This window comes from Rattus norvegicus, chromosome 6 (assembly GCF_036323735.1).
Source record: "Rattus norvegicus strain BN/NHsdMcwi chromosome 6, GRCr8, whole genome shotgun sequence".
Taxonomy (NCBI): Eukaryota; Metazoa; Chordata; class Mammalia; order Rodentia; family Muridae; genus Rattus; species Rattus norvegicus.
In genome coordinates this window covers 13687061-13703202 of record NC_086024.1, presented here as the reverse complement: position 1 = coordinate 13703202, position 16142 = coordinate 13687061, and the positions used below count along the sequence as shown (strand labels likewise).

Sequence of the window (16142 nt, the reverse complement as noted above, 5' to 3'; positions counted from 1 at the left end):
CTGTGGCTTAGCGGAGGTCACAGGCCCCTTGTGGGTTTTGTCACCTGAGCTTCAGGATCATTGGAAAGCTCATCCAGGAAAGATCTAGAAAGATGACACAGGTGACACACAGTTTTCAAGCCACTGCCCTTAGTGGAAGTTCAGGGTATGTGTGTCTACGTGTGTGTCTGCGTGTGTGTATATCTGTGTGTGTGTATCCCTATGTGTATGTGTGTGTGGTGTATACCTGTGTGTCTGTGTCTATGTGTGTGTGTGTCTGTCTATGTGTGTGTCTATGTGTGTGTGTATCTGTGTGTGTATGTATGTGTGTATCCCTGTGTGTCTGTGTCTATGTGTGTGTGTGTCTGTCTATGTGTGTGTCTATGTGTGTGTGTATCTGTGTGTGTATGTATGTGTGTATCCCTGTGTGTATGTGTGTGTGGTGTATACCTGTGTGTCTGTGTCTATGTGTGTGTGTGTCTGTCTATGTGTGTGTCTATGTGTGTGTGTATCTGTGTGTGTATGTATGTGTGTATCCCTGTGTGTATGTGTCTATGTGTGTGTGTGTCTGTCTATGTGTGTGTCTATGTGTGTGTGTGTGTATCTGTGTGTGTATCCCTGTGTGTATGTGTGTGTGGTGTGTATCCCTGTGTGTCTGTGTCTATGTGTGTGTCTGTCTGTCTATGTGTGTGTCTATGTGTGTGTGTATCTGTGTGTGTATGTATGTGTGTATCCCTGTGTGTCTGTGTCTATGTGTGTGTGTGTCTGTCTATGTGTGTGTCTATGTGTGTGTGTGTGTATCTGTGTGTGTATGTATGTGTGTATCCCTGTGTGTATGTGTGTGTGGTGTGAATCCCTGTGTGTCTGTCTGTGTGTGTCTGTGTGTGTGTATCCCTATGTGTATGTGTGTGTGGTGTGTATCCCTGTGTGTCTGTGTCTATGTGTGTGTGTGTCTGTCTATGTGTGTGTCTATGTGTGTGTGTATCTGTGTGTGTATGTATGTGTGTATCCCTGTGTGTATGTGTGTGTGGTGTGAATCCCTGTGTGTCTGTCTGTGTGTGTCTGTCTGTGTGTGTCTGTGTGTGTGTCTGTGTGTGTCTGTGTGTGTGTGTGTGTATCTGTGTGTGTATGTATGTGTGTATCCCTGTGTGTATGTGTGTGTGGTGTGAATCCCTGTGTGTCTGTCTGTGTGTGTCTGTGTGTGTCTGTGTGTGTGTCTGTGTGTGTGTGTATGTCTGTGTGTGTGTCTGTGTGTGTGTATGTCTGTGTGTGTGTGTCTGTGTGTGTGTCTGTGTGTGTGTATGTCTGTGTGTGTGTCTGTGTGTATGTATGTCTGTGTGTGTGTGTCTGTGTGTGTGTGTATGTCTGTGTGTGTGTGTCTGTGTGTATGTATGTCTGTGTGTGTGTGTGTGTGTCTGTGTGTGTGTGTGTGTGTATGTCTGTGTGTGTGTCTGTGTGTGTGTATGTCTGTGTGTGTGTCTGTGTATGTGTCTGTGTGTGTGTATGTCTGTGTGTGTGTCTGTGTGTGTGTATGTCTGTGTGTGTATGTCTGTGTGTGTGTGTCTGTGTGTGTGTGTCTGTGTGTGTGTATATCTGTGTGTGTGTATCCCTATGTGTATGTGTGTGTGGTGTGTATCCCTGTGTGTCTGTGTCTATGTGTGTGTGTGTCTGTCTATGTGTGTGTCTATGTGTGTGTGTGTGTGTGTATCTGTGTGTGTATGTATGTGTGTATCCCTGTGTGTATGTGTGTGTGGTGTGAATCCCTGTGTGTCTGTCTGTGTGTGTCTGTGTGTGTGTCTGTGTGTGTGTGTATGTCTGTGTGTGTGTGTCTGTGTGTGTGTGTATGTCTGTGTGTGTGTGTCTGTGTATGTGTCTGTGTGTGTGTATGTCTGTGTGTGTGTCTGTGTGTATGTATGTCTGTGTGTGTGTGTCTGTGTGTGTGTGTATGTCTGTGTGTGTGTGTGTCTGTGTGTATGTATGTCTGTGTGTGTGTGTGTGTGTCAGAAGAGACACTTCTTATGCTGGGGTTAAAACTCACAGCTCACCATTGCTGAATTCAGCTAATGGGGGAGGGGGGAGGGTGTGGCTTCCATTCTTCCCTAGAACCTAGCAGAGACATTTTTGGATCCTCCTCAGTGGGGTTACCTACAGTGCAGCCCAGAACAGGCTACCCACATGAGCTAAAGGGAAGAAAGGGCACTGTGGGAGTAGAAGCCACATTCCTCTTGTGACTTAACCCTCAAACTGGCATCCCATCAACTGAGTCACTTGGGGTGGGGGGAATTCCTCTCTTTCTCAACTGTGTCTCAAATCTCTATGACCCCGGATTGATTTTTTTTTTAACACATTGATCAAAGCATGTCATAGAAGCCCTACTGCAGAAGCAGATATGTGAACCTTAAAATGCTCCCTAAAGAGATTTATAGACATGTACAGGGGCTGGAGAGATCTCAGTGGTTAAGAGCACTGACTGCTCTTCCAGAAGACCCAGGTTCAATTCCCAGCTCCCCGTGAGAGCTAACAACAGCCTGTACCTCCAGTTCTGGGGGAATCTAACACCCTCTTCTGGCTTCTGCAGGCATCAAGCATGTATGTGATGAAAAGACACTGCATAATCAGAACACCAAGACACACTGAAAAGAAATATCCAGGAATGCCCTTCTGGCGATGTAAAGAACTCAAGAAACAATGCCTCTTCGTTAGTAATTTTTAAGACTATGAACAGGTTCTGTGGCCAAGGAGCTGGAAGCAGCAGGACCAGAAAGACGGAACTTACTGAGGAGTAACCGGGGTGATCCTGCTGTCAGGTGCCTCTCAGCAGGCAGGGCTGACCAAAGGCCTGCTCTCTAACTAAGACATAGTAAGGTATGCGAGAAGAGAAGGCTCCAGACTCGACTCCCACTGTCCTGACCGCTGTGCACACAGCCTGTGAGGTTCGCATTGTCTGTACTTGAGTGTGTGCTTGTCTCATGCGCATCTGTTGGTGCATCCAGGCATTCATGGATATGCTGTATGTGTGTGCCTCTTTAGGGGCAAATATGCCTGGAATCTCTAGGAGTGGGCAGGGCTAATCGGCAGGTCTGAGGCATCCTGGGAAAGAAACATGGTGCAGATGGCTGTGTATCCCTAAAATCCCCCAGGCCTGTCGCTCTCAGCACAAATATCAGATATTTTCATCTTCTACGGGAACTTCCTGTTCGGCTTCCTGTTGATCCTGAACCTTTTTTTTTTTTTTTAAGGATGTAATTCTTTATTTTGCTTTTGAGTTTGCCCAGTGGGGCACTGTGGTTCCCGAGTACCTCTGAGAAGAGGAGAAAAAAAAGAATCTTGCCACAGTCGATCAACTCGTTGGCTAGAGTTAGAGGCTCCAGGAATGGAGGGCAGGGGCATTCATTAACGTGAACATGGTTAGGTGTTGCTGTTTGCTTTGTACCAGTGGGAGGGGTGTGAAGAGAGGTGGGTGCCTTGGAACAGACTTCTCTGAGGATTAGGGAGGGCCTGGTCTCAGGTTTGTGGGACAGCGGAACTCCATAACATCTATACCTCAGTTTACCTTTAGCGCTGAGGCTGTTCAGGGGAAAGCAGCTACGAGTCCCAAAGCTTCCTCCACAGAAGAGAGCGTAAGCTAGGCTCAGCCCTAAGCTATCTCAGCAAGACCCAGGCTTCACCCCCTTGGCAGTCCCTTCTCTCTGAGCAGATGTTCCCCTGGGGCCTGCTCCTTCCTGACCTCCTGCCCGTGTCCCTCTTTCCATCCACCCTCCACTTCTCTAATTATTATTGTTGCCGCTGTTGTTTTTTGAGATAGTTTCTTTTTTTGACAGAGGCTGTCCTGGTCTCGCTCTGTAGACCAAGCTGGCCTTGAACTCACAAAAACGTGCCTGCCTCTGCCTCCTGAGTGCCCACTCACCTACTGTTGTTCTTTCAAGTTTATCACTAAAGGTCTGAAATGGTTTTCTTGTCATCTGCCCTGCCCTGGCCTGCTTTTCCTCATGGTCTCTTTTTCTGCGCTATTTCCCTTCCTCTGAGTGGGTCTGGGCTGCTGTCAAAGCCTTCACTCTTTCATATCCTTTGGGTTTCCTTCTGACTCCAGGCTCTCTCCTGCTGAGCAATGAATACAAGCCCTTCTTCCCCTCTTCTCTGGATGCCCCAAGAAGTCACAGTCCGTGACTGCTCCCCTGGGTGTCACCTGCAGGACTAGGACCAGGAACAGTTGGACTGGATGTCTCTTTCCTAGTTTCAGCTCCGGCATCAGAGATCACGAAGCTGCCCACCTTCCCCTCCTTCCTTCCCAGGCCCAGCAGGGAGACCTTTCACTTTAATGAAGTGCACACTTTCACCCACCCAACCCCAGAAGGTGGGGTTTGAGGCAGCCTGGAGGAGAAGACCTGGGAACTTCAGTCCAGTCTTGCTTAAGGCAGAACTCTACCTTAATAGCAAAGCCAAAAGGGAAAATGGGTTCCCTCCAACTGCCGATGGCCTACGAGGGTTCTTTCCCTCCCCTGCCTAACCTTGTACAAAGGCAAGCTTGCACTGTGATTTCCAAATAAGGCTGGGTATAAAAGACTCGTTGGCTCCGCCCCTTGCTGGATAAGGTCAGCCTCTGAAGAGCAATGCCGACCAAGAAATGTGACATTGTTTCTTCTTATGGACAAGATGTCACCTAGGCTCTAGCTGAGTTACTGACATGGTTGGCGTCCGACAAATGTTTGAAGGATTAAGTGAGCCACACAGAGACTCAGAAAGGGTGCAGGACTGACAGTCATTTCCGGACAGGAACCAGTGACCCCAGGCTGTATATAGAAGTGAGGAGATGTAGCCCAAGGCAGCCATTCCCTTTAACTTCCCCCTTTCTCGGCACAAGCCAGAGGGGCTCCTTGTGTGTGGGACTGGGATTGCTTCTCTGGTCCCAGCCCAAACAAGCACCATTCCCGGAATTGGTTCAGCAGGTTCCAGACTTCAGGCCACCTTTCAGGGTTGAAGAAACCATGTCTTCCAAGCCTGTGAATGCGCCTTTGTCCCCCAGGCTGAGGTCTTCTGACCCTAACCAACCTTGAGGAGATTTTGGACTGTAAGCCAATGGATTTGCATTCACCTTTGCGTCTTTTCCTTTCTCCCCTACTAGCCTTTGTCTGGAAACTTCCCTACCGGGAAACTTGGACCCAGAGTGGAGGCAGGAACCCTCTTGACCACACCGTCAGGAGCATTTTTTTTTTTCATGTTGCTAGTTTTTCTTACCCTGTCACCACTATGTTAAGCACCCAAGATCATTATTTAAAATATTTTTTTCAAGCTCCCTGCAAGGACCTGCACTTACTTCGCCCCTTGCCTGTGAGTGTCGAGTCTTCCTGGATCTTCCTACTATGATTTTCACCTACTCCTCCTTCAGGCCTTCTCATTGTGTCTTCCGGGACCCTTCGCCCACCATCAGTGGGCTCTCCGTCTTCCTCCAGCGCCTCCATGAGAAACAGATTTGCTCAGGGTCACAGTACAGTCAGTTCTTCACCCTCCAGTGCCCTCTGCTTTCCAGTTTCACCATCTCAGCTCTCGTGACTCTCAATGCAACTCCCCATACGGTTTGAAATTTCTCTCCCTGAATCCCTTTCGGCTCTTAACCCTCTAGTCCTTGGCTCTCTGCTCCCTCCTGCTTCCCTGAATTCATCCAATGAGATGTTACTACCCACACAGCCACCTCATCTAACTGGCCCTCTAATTCCCTGCCCACCATCGCTCTGCCTCTTCTCATGACTCGGCTACCTTCACCCCCACGGTCTCCACGCCCCTTCCTATTTAATCCTGGGCCTTCGCGCATGTGAGTTTTGGATCCCCTCACTCTCAGCCTTCATTGCATGGGTCCCATGACTTCTTCCACGAACCATTTCCCTCTTAACCCAGCTTAGAATTCACCATCATTACAAAACCCCTCGAAGTGGGCTTAGCTTCCTTGGAACTTCAAGGTTACTCATCTATCGAAACCCTAAATTTGGTTGGAACACAGTTTCACAGTGCTCATCAAATTCTGGGTCACGGGTTCCCCTTTATATTCATGACCACAGAACACAGTAGACACTGAACTTTTCCCGGTAGTCATGGGATGGTCCACAGCGATCTTTTCTGTCTTCCGGCAGAAGAGGACTGTCAGTCCCTTACCCTCTGGCCAAAAGTCTGACAGCTTCTCACCCAGATCCCACCCCTTGTAGTCCATGACCTGGTCTCTTGCTCCTTGGGAAAAAGAAAAACTGAAGGTCTTCCTCCTTTTTTTTCATCTCCAAAGCTTGCTCCATAGAGAAGGGTAACCAGGGCAATCATAACAGAAGCCTTGGTAGTAGGCATTCTTAATTTGTTCCTGGGGTCTCCAGGGAGGGAGAGGCAGATAGGCAAGGTCTTCTGTATCCCAGGCTAGCCTTCAACTCACTATGTAGCTGAGAGGTATCCTTGGCTTCCACTTTCCCAGTGATGTGATTAAAGGCATGTGCTATTTTTTCCTGCTGCTTCTGGTTTTAATGGAAAATTTACAGTTTCAATATTAAGTGGGATATGTAGGTTTTTGAAAGTTTTTTTCCTAGTTTTCTTTTTTTTTTTGAGATAGGGTTTCTTTGTGTAACAGAGCCCTGGCTGCCCTGGACTCACTTTTTAGACCAGACTGGACTCAAACTCACAGAGATTCACGTGCCTCTGCCTTCCGATTAAAGGCATGTCCACCACGTCTGGTAAAAGTTTTGTTTTGTTTTCTAATGTTCTTGTTTTTATTTATGTGTGCTTGTGTGCGGTTGTCTTCAGGAGTGAGAAGAGAACACCGAACCCCTGGAGTTGGTGGTTCTGACCTGCCTGTTGAACTCAGGTCATCTGAAAGAGGGGCAAGTGCTCCTAACCACTCTCCAGCCCTCTCATGCACGACAGTGTCCTGTGATGTTTTGCTTCCGTACTTTGACATGAATTGAGTGTCAGATTAAGTACATTTTCTCTATGGACTGACAAAAAAACTGGGAAATACTACAGTTCACTGGCCTTTGGGGACCTTATCTGTTATGCTTTATTTGAAAGCAAAATTTCAGTAAAATATTTTGTATATTCAACTGGATTCTTCATTTTAATTTTTGGCCGTGGGTGGAGGAGGCCTAGGTGTGGTGATTGGCCCTACCCAGATTACATTTGCACCCAGATTACATTTACATATTTATACCCAGATTACAGTCCCTGCCCCCCAACCCCCAGTTCTCCCTTTTCTTCTCTGTCTATTCTCTGAAACAAATAATTTATTTTTACACTCTCTAAACTAAAGCTAATACCCTTCCTGGTATCTTCGGCAAGATGGAGGCTTCAGGCTGCTGCTTTGCCTTCTGTCCGTCTCTTTGGTTTGCTCTGCTCTAAGCCTTTACTCATGAATCAGCTTCTTCTGTCTGTATTGTCCCAGGAGTGCTCCTCATTCAGACTTCCCAGCTTGGCATTGTCATATTTGATGGAAATACAGCACTGAACCAAAAGGTAGGAGACTTATCACAAAGATGAGCCTGGTGGCACATCTGTAACCCTAGTTCTTCAGGAGCCTGAGGCAGGAGGATGGCAAGTTCAAGGCCAGCCTACTCTACAGAAGTAGTTCCAGGACAGCATGAGTATCTTGATGAGACCTGATCTCAAAAAGTCAAAAGAAGCTTTGTCATGGTGATAGTGTTTGCCCCCATTTCTGTGCCCCTGGGGATCCTGACTCCTAGAATCATGGAGGAGGCGTTAACAAGGGATTGAACCCAGGGCCTTGTACACATTAGGTAAATGTTCAACCACTGAGTTGTATCTGAAGGCCCTGGTAATTCTCTTCCTTCTGATAATTGTGGAGTAGATAAATCCAAGCTATCCTCCCACTGTGAACAGGTCTATACCCAGGAGGCTGGGGTTGTAGTTTACCATTGAGCCCAGTTTAAATGATTGTCGGCTAAGACAAACTTTCCCAGAAAACAAAGGAGCTTTCAACTCTCTTTTATGAGACTAACAGAATCTCAATATTTAAATAAGATAACCGAAGATGGGAAGTGGACATTACAGGCTCATTTCATTTAAGAAATACAATATGCCAAAGCTGGAAACAAGTTAGAAGCAAGCAGAACACAGGCCTAGCATCCATGAAGCCTAAGGGCTTTATTCCTTAGTGCCACACACACAAAACAAGCAAGATTCACTTCAAAGAATCGCTTTTGTTGTGATACACACCTTACATCCCAGCACTCAGAAGTCGGAGGCAGGAGGATCTCTGTGAGTTTAAGGACAGCCTGGTCTACAGACAGAAACCCTGTCTGGAAGAAGAAAAAATAAAACAAAACAAGAAAGCAAACCTTAAGTTTACATCAGCATGTCTACAGTTTACTGCCCCATTAGTTAGAAGAGGTCTGATTAGCAGAAGGCTTCTAAACCCTGTTTCTCAACCAGAGCACATTTACATGTGGGTCTAGATGAGTCTGACTGTGGAGGATTGGTTTGTGCATTGCAGACTACTTAGGAAACCAATAGCCCACACGTACTGGCTCTCCTCACCTGCATTTGTGACCACTGACATTGTTTGCAGAATGTCCTCTGGACAAGAACCACTAAACTGCATTCTACAATCAATTAATATAATTCACCATATTGATAATGACACCCTAAGGCCCAGGCAATGGTCTGAAGACACAAATGAATGTTGATAGCAGATGTCTTAGTTAGGGTTTTATTGCTATGAAGTGACACCATGACCACAGCAACCCTTACAAAGGAAAGCATTTAATTGGGGCTGACTTACAGTATCATCATGGTGGGAGGCATGGAGGCGCTCAGGTAGACATGGTGCTGGAGAGGTATCTGAGGGTTCTGTATCCAGATAGGCGGGCAGCAAGAAGAGAGCAACACTGGCTTGAGCTTCTGAGACCTCCAAACACACCCCAAGTAACACACTTCCTCCAGCAAGGTCACAGCTACTCCAACAGCTCTAGCAGTGCTACTCTGTGAGCCTACGAGGGCGATTTTCACTGAAGTCACCCCAACAGACATCCATCAACGAAAAGGATACCGAGTGAGACGAACAGAGGCAGACTCTGCAAGGAAGCTCTTGCCCCTACCTGAAGAGCACTCCCGTGCTCGTGAAGAAGGCAGACACCATAGTTCAAAATAAGAAAGGAGTCTTGCTGGCCAATGGCTCCTAATTTTGTAGCCTTGCTAGTCAATGGCTCCTGATGTTGTAGCCTTGCTGACCAATGGCTCCTAATGTTCTACTGAAATCTCTTCAGGCCAACCTGACTGCACCTAAAATAGAATCTCCAAAGAGAATCTCTCCACCCAGCACTTGGAGCTACACCTTCAGGGCATCGTTTCTGGGTTCCCCTCTGTCTGGCTACCCAGAGTTACCATTGAGTCATGAAAACCTCGGACCAGAATCCTGGGTTCTCAGCACAGCATTTGGGGACAGCCAGGCCAGTAACTGGCCTCAAGGAGGTCAGTAAACTTTTCTTTTCATTTACATATCAAGGGGCTGTGGTTTCAAAAGTTAGTCTTTGAATGATGGTAGCAATTAAACAACCGGATGAAAAACTTTGGCCCAATGATAGCTCAGCAGGCACACTTGGTGCAGATCCCAAGACGTGAGCTGATCCTAGAATCCAAGGTGGAAGGAAGGAGAGAATCAGCTCCCAGAAGTTGTCCTCTGATGCTTATGTGTGTGCCAGCACTCACACATATCATACACACACTCACAGTACGATTTAAAATTTAAAAATGATTCCTCTTAGTAAATTAAGAAACAAATCCTTGTACATTTAGTCAATAAAGAAAAATAGAGCTCTTTCTTCCTGTCTGGCTGGAAACATGGTGTCGCGCAAGGAAGGCACCGGTTCCACCGCCACCTCTTCCAGCTCTACTGGCGGCGCGGTGGGGAAGGGAAAAGGGAAAGGCGGCTCTGGAGATTCGGCCGTGAAGCAGGTGCAGATCAACGGCCTGGTAGTATTAAAGATAATCAAACATTATTAAGAAGGACAAGGAACTGAGGTCGTTCAGGGAGTGCTCCTGGGCCTGGTTGAAGAAGACCGACTGGAGGTTACCAACTGTTTCCCATTCCCCCAGCACACAGAGGATGATGCTGACTTTGATGAAGTGCAGTATCAGATGGAGATGATGTGCAGCCTTCACCACGTAAACATCGACCACCTTCGTTACCCAGGCGCTTCTGGATTCTCAGTTCAGCTACCAGCACGCCATTGAAGAATCTGTCGTTCTCATTTACGACCCCATAAAAACCGCCCAAGGATCTCTCTCACTGAAGGCATACAGACTGACTCCTAAACTGATGGAAGTTTGTAAAGAGAAGGGCTTTTCCCCCAGAAGCATTGAAAAAAGCAAACATCACCTTTGAGGACATGTTTGAAGAAGTGCCGATTGTAATTAAAAACTCACATTTGATCAATGTCCTGCTGTGGGAGCTTGAGAAGAAGTCCACCGTGGCTGATAAGCATGAATTGCTCAGTCTTGCTAGCAGCAATCACTTGGGGAAGAATCTGCAGTTGCTGATGGACCGGGTGGATGAAATGAGTCAGGACATAATCAAATACCACACATACATGAGGAATAGCAGCAAGCAGCAGCAGCAGAAACACCAGTATCAGCAGCGTCGCCAGCAGGAGAATATGCAGCGGCAGAGTCGAGGCGAGCCCCCGCTCCCTGAGGAGGACCTCTCCAAACTCTTCAAGCCCCACCAAGCCCCTGCCAGGATGGACTCGCTGCTCATCCGCAGGCCAGATTAACACTTACTGCCAGAACGTCAAGGAGTTCACTGCCCAAAACTTAGGCAAAGTCTTCATAGCTCAGGCTCTTCAAGAATACAATAACTAAGAAAAGGAAGCTTCCTGCAAAGAAGACACACTGTTGAGACTCCACCAGAGTGACTCTTGGAAAATGTGTTTCTGTACTGCAAAGTGGAGAGGTGCACTGTGCTGTTAGTGCTGTAATGGCTTTAAAACCAATAATAAAAAGTTACTTCGTTGTTCAAAAAAAAAAAAAAAAAGAAAGAAAGAAAGAAAAATAGAAAGCCTCCCTTTGGAAACTGGAGGAAAACACAGATGCCTGAGGTCACTTATTTCTCCTTCAATATGTCCCAGTATGTCCCAGCCAGCACAGAAAACCAAAATAACTCACCAAACTCATGAACTAAAGGGTGACACTTATAAGAGCAGAGAAGAAACCGAGATCCTTTCTGAAACATGTGGTTGGATATGAAATAAACCCAAAAGACTGTACATTTCTCAGAAAATTTAGTAAAATATTTTTGTATAAATCCAGCATTCAAAAATATTGTATATTTTCATACACCAGCCATAAATAGGTAGAGAATAAAACCTTTCAAAGGTAGTATCAATGGGATGGTGGCATTGGCCTGTGATCCTTGCCTTCAGACAGTGTGTGAGGAACACACTCAAGGCCATCCCAAGCAATAGGACAACTCTTGAGCTATCCTGGGCTATATGAGCTACTGTCAGAAGAAAGACAGACAGACAGACAGACAGACAGACAGACAGAAAGAAAGAAAGAAAGAAAGAGAGAAAGAAAGAAAGAGAGAGAGAGAGAAAGAAAGAGAGAGAAAGAAAGAAAGAAAGAAAGAAAAAAAGAAAGAAAAAAAGAAAGAGTTGCTACAAATGTAACATTTTAAACACAAAACAGAAATAAATGAATACCATATCAGGGAAACTATAAACCGTTGAGACATTAAAGAGCATATAAAAATAAAAACATTTAATAAGTTTGCAGATTGGGATATTTAATTCATCCAAAATCTGAGATAATATTTGTTTTCCTTTTAAGAAGTAACCTAATCGATTTGTAAGGCTGAGCACAGAGACGGTGTCTCTCTTGGTCTGAATGCTGACTTGAAGTTTCTATCTCTGTGGTGACTCTGGCTTGATTACTTGGCTTTGGCATGCAGAACCCCTTAGGTCAACCTGGGCTACCTTTCAGGTCAGGTGAGTCCTGTGCGCTCTCTAGAACATTCAAGTATGTTTCATGTTATCTGCCCTTTGTAATCATGGAGAACTCCAAGTGTCCACACACTAACCCGCTTTGTCTTTCGAAGGCCTCCCAAAGTCCTTGAAAATTTTCTGCTGTACTTTGTTCACTCACTCACTCACTCACTCATTCATCCATTCTTGAGTATCTGTGTGAGATCAGCTTGCAAAAATCAATTTCTCTTTCCATCATGTGGGTCCTGGGGATTGAACTTAGATCATCAGGCATGGTGGCAAATGCCTGTTCCCACTGAGCATCTTGTCAACCCTTTAGTAACTGTTTTAGTTACTTCCCTTTCAGTTCATCTTTGTTTCCCCGTGGCCTCTTCTCTTCCTGAACAGTGTCAGTTCATGTCCACCGTCTCCATGGTTTCCTCAGCATCGTTCAGGTTCTTACTGTGTCTTCCCTGTGTGCTTAGGCTTCTTTGTTTTCCCTCGCCATAGAAACTATTGCTTTGTTTTCTCTTGCCATAGAAACCATTGCTTTGTTGGGTGTGAATTTTTAAGAAACACTGAAATGCTTTACTGAAACCTTCATCTTTTGCTGGGCAGTATAGTGTGTCCCCAGTGAGTGTTCTGGTCATCTTTTGCCGGGCAGTATAGTGTGCCCCCTGTGAGTGTTCTGGTCATCTTTTGCTGGGCAGTATAGTATGCTTCCAGTAAGTGCTCTGGAATGTAGCTGCTCTCTACAGACCTTCCCCAAACCAGCTCTTCATCAGGCAGGTTCATGAAGTTACTTCTGTGAATATTTCCTGCATTCTGCCACCCTGAGGTGTTTTCATTGTTTTTAGCTTGTTGGGTTTTTTCCTTCCTCTATACTTTACAATCCCTACTCAGCTCCTTCTTTCCTGGGATTTAAAAAATACAAACACAACAAAACAACAGAAAACAACCCTCCCCCAAAACAAACCCATTGATTTCCTGAGCATGTCTTGTCTGTGGCTAGCTGTTGTTTACCTCACAATGAACAGACTGACATTTTCTTGTGAGGAAAGTGTTCTTTTCCTCAACAGGTACCCACCAAAGCTCAACTTGTACCTGTCTTAATTGATTACAACTTTGTTTAGTGACTTTCTTAACTAGGGTTTCATTGCTGTGAACAGACACCATGACCAAGGCAACTCTTATAAAGACAACATTTAATTGGGGCTGTCTTACAGGTTCAGAGGTTCAGTCCATTATCATCACGGTGGGAGCATGGCAACATCCAAGGAGGTATGGTTCAGGAAGAGCTGAGAGTTTTACATCTTTATCTTAAGGCCATTAAGGCAAGACTGGCTTTCAGGCAGCTAGGATGGGTGTCCACACCCATAGTGACACACCTACTCCAACATGGCCACACCTCCAAATAGTGCCACTGCCCGGACCAAGCACATGCAAACCACCACAAGCCCCCTAATTTATAAACTTAGAGGAGATAATTTTTAAAAAGAATGAAAAAACTTTCAGGAAAGCAGAATGAAGAGACATTGAGATAAAGAAGAAGTATAATGACTATAAAATGAAAAGACAAGGGCCAATATGCAGTACTTGGATGCTCCAGACAGACTTTACAGTAGTTACCAGATTATCAGTAAACAGTTATGCCCATGTTGCAACCATAATACACTAGCAAACCTTCCTATCTTTCTCTCTCTCTTTGTGGCCTGGAGTTCAGGAGTGATTTAACTGAGTAGTTCTAAATCGAGGTGTCTCATGAGGTTTAACTGGCTGTCAGACAGGGATAAGGTCTGTTTGGTTTTAGACTTGGCTATAATAAGGCAGCTTACAGGACTAGCAAGTTTGTCTATTGGTGGTAGAAGGCCTCAGCTCCTTACCTCATGGGCTCTAGAACAGCTTGATTGTCTTCATCATGTAGGTAGCCCTACAGCAACTGATTGAAAAGGACATCACAACCAAAGCTTACAATGTCCTTTATGACCTTGGGGGGCATCACTGTCTCTTCCACAGTATCCCAGTGCTCGCGCACATGGGCCATCATCCTTTTCAGTGTTGGAGACAGCAAGGGCCAGGGTCACTATAAAGGGTGAAAGTAACCAACAGAAGAAAATTTCCTACATGAGAAGTTATTAGGTTCCAGATTACAGGGTTCTTCAAGTTTCGAGCACAGTGGATGAAAATAGGCTCTCACCCAGTGTATGTGACTATAAATTTTTAGAACATTTAAAACTGAAAAAGGGAAATTTCACAAGATTCTAAGAGGCAATGTAAAAGGTATCACATGTAAACATGCAGAGAGACCGTGGTATTTTGTTTCTCAACAGCAAGACGGTATAACACGTAATGCCATACATAATGAATCATGAACGTAATGTACAAAGTAGTTGAAAAATCTAAGGAAAGAAATGATTTAAGCCTATAATTTTATCCTCAAGAAGAATCATTTATTAAATGTTAGTAAAGAATAAAAACAAAGTTGGAAAATTCCTTTCTCAGAAATCCTGGGGAAGCAGGGTCCAGGAAATAAGGAATTCAAGCCAAGGAAGAGAAAAAAAGCCACAAACATGATGGAGAGAGAATTGCCCAAGACAGCAGCCATGTGCCAAGTACAGAGGTCAAAGAGAGTGGACTTGACAAGGTCAGCGTAGTCAGAGGGCCAATCCATGCCGAGGCTTGGCGGAGAGAAAACCCGATGCACCCGTGAGAACATGTGGAGAAGAGAGTTACACAGCCCAGGTCTGAGGCTGAATCCGTGTCAATTCTTCTGTAAGGCTGAGAGGAAGTCTCCTTTCTGAAGTTTAATCCCTGGAGCTAGTAAAGAGATGGAGATTACCTAGAAGGAGAGACAGAAACAGTTATGTAACGCCATAGGAGTCACGAGCTGCTGCTTAACGTGGTTTTGACTAGACTTGTTCTTCCATGGAGTGATCTTTTCTTTGGAATTTGATTGGGCATAAGGGAGAGGAATTCTCGGTGGTTCCTCCAGATGTGGTCAGACCCCTTGTTCAGTTGTCCTCTCTGAGATAGAGGACAGCACCTCAGGCTGCAGGCGAAGGACAGCTGTGTCTCAGTTGCAGCTTGCTCTGAATGAGGAACGCTGAAGAAAACCCTTTATGTTGACACCAAGTTTCTCAGCATGCCTCGCTTCCCCAACACCCCCCTAATCCCTCATAAATTGTCACTATCATTCTAAGAAATGAGACAATGGAAGAATAAAATAAGAACCAGGTCTAGGAAAAAAAAACAAGACATGGGAGGAAATAGAAAACAATCACCTCCACTGGAACTGGCGTTTACAAAGTCACAAGCCCAAAACCCCAGACTGTTGATCTCGCTACATTATGGGAAGACGGAAAGACTAGGAACTAAGTGTGTGCCTACCTGATGACGTCAGTGATTCGAAGAGAGCTCTAATCTACACTTTCCATAGTGGGAAATCAATGGATATTATGTATGGCAGGGAAGTCCACCAATAGAAACACCATCATATGCTGACGGACGAAGGAAACACCTGACGTGAGCAACTCGAAGTCTTTGCAACCAGCTGCCTTTGTTAAGCAGTAACTGGGCAGAAGGGGAAGCCTGAGAGAAGAATCACTCATTTTTTTAGTAAGCCTTATGAAACTATACCATTCCACGTATACTCATGTAAATCTCCATTCCAATAAAGCTCAAACCTCCTAACAGGAGCTTAGCATGGTTGTCAATCAGGGAGGCTTCACCCAGCAGCTGATGGAAACAGATGCAGAGACCCACAGCCAAGCATTAAGTGGAGCTTGGGGAATGCTGTTCAAGAGCAAGAGGAAGAATTGAAGGAGACAGAGGGGTCAAGGACACCACAAGAAAACCTACAGAATCAACTAACCTGGCCCCATAGGGGCTCATAGAGACTGAACTGCCAACCTGAGAGCAGGCATGGGCCTGATCTAGGCCCTCTGCACAGATGTAACCGTTGTGTGACTGGGGCTTCATGTGGGACTCCTAAAGCTGGAGCAGAGGCTGTCTCTGACTACTTGCCTGCCTTTGGATCTCTTTCTGCTAATATCATTATTGCCTACTCAAGGTTTCTAAGGTGTGTAGCGTGTGTGTGTGTGTGTGTGTGTGTGTGTGTGTGTGTGTGTTTGTGTATGTGTGTGTGTCCGTCTGTCTGTCTCTGTGTGTGTGTCTGTGTGTATCTGTATGTGTGTGTGTCTGTGTGTGTATGTGTGTGTG

General features: G+C 45.6%; 1 pseudogene; it reads left to right on the top strand.

The window, feature by feature from the left end:
* Positions 1-9775: 9775 nt before the first annotated feature.
* Eif3h-ps1 (eukaryotic translation initiation factor 3, subunit H, pseudogene 1) lies at positions 9776-11014 on the top strand (annotated as a pseudogene).
* Positions 11015-16142: the final 5128 nt, after the last annotated feature.